The sequence below is a fragment of the Lynx canadensis genome, chromosome F2 (genome assembly GCF_007474595.2).
Source record: "Lynx canadensis isolate LIC74 chromosome F2, mLynCan4.pri.v2, whole genome shotgun sequence".
Taxonomy (NCBI): Eukaryota; Metazoa; Chordata; class Mammalia; order Carnivora; family Felidae; genus Lynx; species Lynx canadensis.
Window position 1 is genome coordinate 56,016,292 of NC_044320.2, and position 8,697 is coordinate 56,024,988.

The following is an 8,697-nucleotide window of genomic DNA, read 5'->3' on the forward strand; positions in this document are numbered from 1 at the left end:
TGACAATGTATCTATTGTCAAAACACTGCATTCATGCTGCTACAATGCATACATTGTAATCACTGCATATTATTATTGTTTAGAATTCCTCCCTTGACACTAACTTATATTGAAAATTGAAAAATGATTTCAGTCCCAGGATATAACATTAATATGTAAGCAATAAGCAATTGGATATTAAAATATTTAAAAATATAGCATCATTTGAAATAGCATGATAAATAGGAAATTTTGGAGGATACATGTAACAAAAGATATATAAGAATTTTATACTACAAACTATAAATATTGCTGAGATAAATGAAAGATGAGATAAATGGAGAGATGAGCCATGTTATTGGATATATTGACTCAATATAATTAATCTGTTAGATTCTACCCAAATTGAACTACACATTCAAATCAAACCCAACTGAAATCCCAGTAGGCATTTTTTTATCCTAGAAATCGACAAGCAGATCCTAAAGTGCATGTAGTAATGAAAACGCTCTGAAAGAGCAAAAGGAACTCTGTGAAAGAAGAATAACTTTGGAGTACTTATGTCATCTGACTTCAAGACTTGTTAAGTTACAACAGACAAGACAGAACGGTATTAGCATCAAGTTAGACAAATAAATTTGTGGAACAGAATAGAGAGTCCAACATTGACCTACATATGTGTGGCCCAATGATGTGTGACAAAGTTACAAAGCCTGTGGAGAAAAGATAATCTTTTCCAGAAGATGCTGCTTCAGCAAATGTATATCCAAATGCAATGAACTTTGATTAGTACCTTAAACTGCTGGAAACATTTCCCTCATTACTTCAGGTTATACATGTTTGGCAATAGTTCTACACAGGTGATCTAATGCCCTTTTTCAGTGCAGCCATAGACAATTTAAAAAATAAATAACTCCAAAAAGATATATCGGAAAACCACATTATGTCAGTTTATCCCATTATTAGTGTTTGATTACTTAGGTAAGATGGTGTTGGGCATACTTTTCATTGAATGTGTATGTCTTTCCATCTGTAACTAAGTAACCTGTGTAATGTTACATTAGAATGGTTAACCTGTCCCCCAACAACCTCCTGCCAATTGGTTTTATTATCTATTAATAAATTTTTGCCAAATATGCCTTTTTATAATTTTGGTAGGAGCAGAATAATGGACGGACTGTTCAATGAGTGTAGACTTCCAGTGAGAATTTTTTGTTCCTGCAAGAGATCACATGGAAATACCAATTTAGAATTGCTTTTCATTAATTTCTTGATGGGTGGTTTATATAGATTGTACAAACGTTGGCTAAAGTTGCAGCAGTGTAAATTCAAACATCAAACCTGAGTCTGTGAGAATAAACCTGTTTACCAATTCCTAAGGAAGCCTTTAAAAAAAGTCTCATTCTCATATGGTAATGCAGACAGGTAGCTTTTATTTTTCATTATTTTAATAATAGTAGAGTCTTTTGCAAGTCACAGCTTTGTGTGAGAATCTGATTCTAATTCCTTCCCTTGCTTTGGTCCAAATACTTAACATTCTTATGTCTAAAAAGAAACACTTCTAACAAAAGCCTCTGGGTTAGAGGTCAGCAAACTATAGCCCATGGACTGTTCCTAGCCCACAGACTAATTTTGAAAGTAAAGTTTTATGGGAACAAGCCATGTTCATTAATTTATGTATTGTCTATAGCTATTTTTGTGCTACAACAGAGTCAGTGCTGTGACAGTACAACTATTTAGTTAGCTGAGAAATTTACTATCTGGCCATTTGGGAGGAAATATTTGCCAACCCTTCTGGGTCACAGTGACCAGGAAGCATCTTATGGACAAGTATACTTTCTGGGTGCTTTCACTCTTTAGATTGCTCGCTATGACAGAATTATTTTTCTTATAGTATTTTAATATTTACCTATTTCATTTACTCTGGTGTAGGTCTGCTGACAGGAAATTTTCTCAGCTTTGTTTATCTGAAAATGACTTTCACCTTTGTTCTTGAAAAATAGTTTTGCTAGGTACAGGAGGCTATTTTCTTTTGGCACTTTGAACATATACTCTTATCCTTCAGCGTGCATTATCTTTGTTAAGAAGTCATCTATAAGTTGGGGCGCCTGGGTGGCTCAGTCGGTTGAGCGTCCGACTTCGGATCAGGTCATGATCTCACAGTCGGTGAGTTCGAGCCCCGCGTTGGGCTCTGTGCTGACGGCTCAGAGCCTGGAACCTGCTTCAGATTCTGTGTCTCCCTCTCTCTCTGCCCCTAACCCACTCACATTCTGTCTCTGTCTCTGTCAGAAATAAATAAACATTTGGGGCGCCTGGGTGGCGCAGTCGGTTAAGCGTCCGACTTCAGCCAGGTCACGATCTCGCGGTCCGGGAGTTCGAGCCCCGCGTCGGCTCTGGGCTGATGGCTCAGAGCCTGGAGCCTGTTTCCGATTCTGTGTCTCCCTCTCTCTCTGCCCCTCCCCCGTTCATGCTCTGTCTCTCTCTGTCCCAAAAATAATAAATAAAACGTTGAAAAAAAATTAAAAAAAAAAAAATAAACATTAAAAAAAATTAAAAAAAAAAAAAAGAAGTCATCTATAAGTTAAAATGCTGCTCCTTTAAAGATATATACACCCCGTGCCTTGCTATGGTTGTGCTTTAATTTTTTGCTTTAGTATTCAGCAATTTATCATAACATGCCTAGATCCAATTTTCTTTGGTATATTCTTCATGGAGTTAGTGGTACCTTCAAATCTGTGGCTTGATGTCATTAATTAGTATAGGAAAATTTTTAGCCAGTATTTTTATGTGTGTTGCTTCTGTTCTGTTTATGTTTTCTTGTCTCCTTCTAAAGAATTACATATCTTTTTGATTATGAATTCTCTTTTCAGCTATATCTAATCAGTTGCTAAAGCCATTTATTGAGTTTGTTATTTCTATTGTTAAATCTTTCAGTTCCATATTTTTTATTTTAAATATAATTTTCAGATCTTTGCCAAAATTCTTAATTTTTAAATTTCTCTGATTATATTAAAGATAATTGTTGCAAAGTCTGTTCTTTTTTTTTTCAACGTTTATTTATTTTTGGGACAGAGAGAGACAGAGCATGAACAGGCGAGGGGCAGAGAGAGAGGGAGACACAGAATCGGAAACAGGCTCCAGGCTCTGAGCCATCAGCCCAGAGCCCGACGTGGGGCTCGAACTCACAGACCGCGAGATCGTGACCTGGCTGAAGTCGGACGCTTAACCGACTGCGCCACCCAGGCGCCCCGCAAAGTCTGTTCTTGATAGCTTCCTTAACTGGATCTCACATGTATTTCTTTCTATTGTTTGTTATTTTACTTTATGGTTGTTTTATTGTTTATGTACTGGTTATTTTTATACTTCATTTTTGCATATCAAAAATTATAATACAATATGATATTTTCCTGTAGAGAGGATTTGGCTGTTTGGATTACATTAATGAAATATAATTCAGATCATTTAAAAGTGGCCTTCAATGTGTTTGTGGGAGGAACAATTTCTGTTTAGTAATTATTTCCAGACTAATTTAAAGCCTCAGGGAGTTCTTTAAGCACCATGCACTTGATGCCTCTCAATATTAATTTTATGTCCCACTAACACTGCAAGGTTAAAAAAGAAAAATCTGTGCTCAGCCACTCAGGCCCTTAGCTACCATTCTGGAATCTATACGTGTTCTTAGGGAAAAATTAGTTTCTAATGCTAGGTTCACCCCTTTGGGTCTCCACTTTATCCTGGCTGTTGGTATAATACTTCCTCAATGGCTTACTTCCTTAGTGCCTGTGCACTTTCTCAGTGCCGATGGTCCATATTTCTTAGTCTGGCAGTTGCAGAAAAAGATGTTGAACTGTGTGATAGATGCTGGGGTATACCACCTAGAATCACTTTTACGAATAAAAAGTTCTTTTCAGAGGTGCTGGCCGATGGTTGCTCACAACTGAAATGCCCAGAGGCTCATGCCTCGGGGCAGCCTAAACCAAATGACTGATTGATGTGGGTTACAAAGTCTTAACCTCACTGTCTCAATTTAGGACTTCTGTGAAGAGTCATTTAAACTTTGGGGCATCTGTTGAAATTTCATATCATTTCAATTTCTTTCTCTGTCAGTGTGCTTTCCTGAATCCCTTATAGGTTTTGTTTCCAATTATTCCCCATTAATCTACTGCATGCAAATCTCAGAACTCTAGGAAAAGACATTTGAGAGTTATATTTACTTTGCTTTTACTACAGTCATCATTTCTTTTTTTTACGTTTAGCTCATTTTGGGGAGAGGAAGTCAATGTTGGGAAGAAGTAGAACATTTGGGACAAGTAATATACTTTGGCTATGGCAGACACAATTAAAGTATATTATCTTGTTTTTTGCCTGAGGGGGCACATCTTTGCTTTTTGTTTCACATTCACTTTTGAGTTGATATGATCAGGAAGTCTCCTTTAAAATGTTTTTATAGGGTGATTTAAAATTTATTTATTAACCAATTGCTGCCAAGCTGAGACCTTGAAACATTCTTTCTTCTAGATTTTTATTCTTCTTTCTTCTTGTGATGCTGGCCGGTCTTCAAATTTTTTTCTTCTTTTTTTAAACCTTTGACATCCCTTCTTTTGCAAACCACTTCCTCCAAAGCTTACCCACATCACAAAGCTTACTACTGCTGGTCAACCCAAGTTATAGTTCCGTGTAATATCCAGAAGTTTTCAGCTGCATAGAGCAGGCTTGGACAGTGAGGAAGCTGAGACACCTTATGTGTTTCCCATCTCTGAAGTATGCTTTTCTGCTCAAATTGTGGTTAAAGTAATTAAAGGTAGTGCCTTTTAGGTCTGTGCCTTGCAGTTTCAGACAAGTCTGCCCTTTAAGTGAATTCTGTATGTATTTGGAATCCTCTCTCAATCTGGAATTAGTTGCGCTGCATTTGGCCGCTATGATCATGGGTTATGCCATAGGGTTAGGCTGTCTTTTAGGTTCACTAAAAAAAAGAAGTGTCTTGTCTATTTTTCTTTTTTATTATTTTTAGTTGACATACATTAAGAGAATAAAGACATCTTTCCTCAGGCATCTTTGTGTGAAAATCATCAAGATTTTGATAATTATTTTATTAATGAAAACAGATATATGGTATATTTTTAGGTATTTATTTGAAGTGGGAGAAATGTGTTATCTTTGTATTTAGATTTTTTATTTGTTTTACATAACTAACCTATAATTTTCTTCCACTGAAATGGATACACTGCATATATCTATTAGATATCTAATAAATGTTTCAGCTTCTGAATTAACTTTGGTTTACCTGTATTAGATTTTAGATTTGGAAGTGAATAGTCATCTACGGTAACATTGATATCAGTGATTTAAACTCATGAGAGTTTTAGTCTTTTATTGAAACATGGTTTTAAACAAGTTTAAATTTCTTCTTTAAAGAGTTCAAAGAAGGGGTGCCTATGTGGCTCAGTCAGTTAAGTGTCTGACTCTTGACTTCTGCTCAGGTCATGATCTCAAAGTTTGTGAGTTCCAGCCCCACACTGGGCTCTGTGCTGACAGCGTGGAGCTTGCCTGGGAATTCTCTCTCTCCTTCTGTCTCTGCCCCTCCCCCACCCTCAAAATAAATAAATAAACTTACCAAAAAAAGAGTTCAAAGAAAAATTATTTTATTTGTTATAGCTTGGATTTTTTAATCACATCAGGATTATATCATATCAGATCATATCAGATTGTGAATACTCTTTGGATGAATTTATTCTCCAGAGAATTGTGTAAGTTGACTCTGATGTTCCAAATCCTAAGCAGAATTATATTGTAATTTCAGGTAAAGATTTATTTAATTGTTGTTAATCTAGCAAGTAAAACACACAGAATTTATTCATGTTTGTGTATAAAAGTTTTAAATCATTGCCAATATCACACTCAGCCCTTATAATGATAAACAGATTATTAGATGTACCTCTAAGAATTTTGCCTGACTTTCAGAGCATTTGGCGAGAAGTGCAACTGACTTAAGCAACAAAGAATGACATCACCTTGTTGCTACCCCTCAAGCTGCAATCTTGCTAAAATGGTGATCCTTCTTCTTAGTATTTTTTTAATTTATCCTGTGTACCAAGTTGATTTTGTATGTTTTTATGTGTATGTGTTTTTGGTCTCATACCTAATCAACTGCACTACTTAGTGGATATTAATAATATGCTAACCAATAACATTATATCTATAGAGGGAGTATGATGTAGCATGGTTGGTGAAAAAGGTAAGGAAACCCACTGACAGTCTACCTACTTGCAGATGCGTGATTCAATCATTTACATTTTCTGAAACTCAATTTTATGACATGTAAAACTGCTAGATCAGATAATCTCTAATAGCCATTGTAGTTCTGTCATCTATATTTTTACAGTAATTTCCATGATCTATTCATGATGGAGTTTTACATAAAAGCAACTAAAGATTATTTATGACCTTGTAAGTAAGAAACAGAGGAGTGAATAAAAAATCACTGTCCTGCTGTATTCCTAAAGAATCTTTTATATCCCCATTTTTCACCCTATAGTTCATGTGTAAATGATATCCATTACTTAAAATTTCATATGCAGGACCATCTGGTCTTTATAAATGCTATTTCAGCTTTACCAAATATTGATAAATTGTGCAGCTTTGTGCTGCCAAATACTTAGGCCTCTTTGTCATGGCTTCATACCAATTTCAAAATGAATACTGAATATAATTATTTAGGGATGAAAGAGTAATAGTAAATAAAACCATATGCTTACTATTAAAGCATTTTATTTGAATAACTCTTAGTAGCATATTTTCAAAACTTGGTCCACTTGTAATACTGGAAGAGTCCCATTTTTATTTGATTCCTGAAACTATAATTCTTGGGCAATAAGCCCATCTGTATTAATGGTCCAGGCTGAATTGAGCTTGATTGGTATTTGAAATTGATTCTGTCCAGATACCAGATGGCCCAAGTTGGTATTTTATTTGTCACTTTCAAAGGAATTTTTTTTTTTTTTAAGTGGGAATGAGCAGATTCAAGATGATGACTGTTCTCCTCCAGGTTTACAAACAACATTTAATATTAGTGCTGCATAGATGGCCCCAGAAGAACTCCCAGTTAACTGATGACTCTGCTCCAGTTATTTATTCATTGAATTTTTCTCTCAAGAGTCTAGCTTCTTTTGATTTTTTTTTTAAATTCCTATCTCTTTTAAAATCTAGTTCCTTAACTAAAATAGTACAGCAAGTCCAGATAGTATACTTTGACCTCTGGGATCATGCTCTGAGTATATTAATAACCTGTGTTTTAGAGAAAACTGGAGTCAGCTGGCTTATTCACTACAGTGGTGGATTTATAAAATGGATAGTAGGAGGTAAGATGAGGACAGATAATGGCAAGTTTTTTTTTTTTTTTTTTTTTCAACGTTTATTTATTTTTGGGACAGAGAGAGACAGAGCATGAACGGGGGAGGGGCAGAGAGAGAGGGAGACACAGAATCGGAAACAGGCTCCAGGCTCTGAGCCATCAGCCCAGAGCCTGACGCCGGGCTCGAACTCACGCACCGCGAGATCGTGACCTGGCTGAATTCGGACGCTTAACCGACTGCGCCACCCAGGCGCCCCGCAAGTTTTTGAAATGAAGCTAAGGAATCTAGATTTTTTTTCAATGTAGGAAATAGCAATTCTTCAAGAATTTTTCTCAGCAAGGAAGTGGGAGAGAAGAGCTGGAAGTAAGGGTGTAGAGATATTTGCATTAATCTAGGCGGGAGATCATCAGGATTTCAGTTTGGCAGGTGTCTGTGGCAAAGCAGGGTAAAGGGTGAGTAAGAGCTCCTTTGGAAGAAGAATTAATGACAGAAATGATATAAGTGACAAGGGGGGTGTGCTGTCACCTCAGCTTCTCAGCTTTTCACACCCCCAACAAAAATGCACAAAACTTGGAATAGACTTGTTCTCCTTCTCCATAAGCTCCTGCAGGCATTTTGAAGGCAGTGTAGAAAACTTGCAACGATGGAAGTTGAAACTGCAGAGGTAGTCATTTTTCTTCCAGCTCCGTATAAAAATATTCAAGTGGGAGCCTAGAACTGGAATTCATCCTTGGGGATTCACTAGAGTATGTTTGTGTACCAGTGGGGAGTAACATAAGCCAATTACTGACACTCTACTTCAAGCAAGGAGAGATTCAAGTTCTGATTTACCAAATAATGCCTGCTTTTTATTTCATTTTACAAAATACCCAAATCTTTTAAAAATAAAAGAAAATAAATAAAACGCACAAATGAGGAAATACATTTGAAAAATTACAGAGCATACATTTTGCTCCTCCTCCTCTGACTTCCTCACTCTGATGAAACACTATAGCACAGGGCATGGGATGTGCTTTACCTAATAGTCACATGAAAGGGCTTCCTGTGCAGGACAGGTAATAAACAATGGGATCAACATTGACCAATGAGAAAAAGGAGATAGGGAGGATTTCCTCCTTTTGGTGAACTGCGATTTCTGTAAAGCTTATCTGGAAATATAGCTCACAGACTAAGCAACTGGCTAATCTTTTTGTGAAACCTTGTATTGCTTCCCCTCCTCTTCTGCCTCCATTTTCTCTCATTCTCACTCTCCAAAAGCTGCATCTCTCTACAAAGCAGTATCCTTCAAACTTTAGTGAAACTAAGAATCACCTGAAGAGAGTTTTTTACACACCTATATGTGGATTCACCACTGACAGTCTGATGC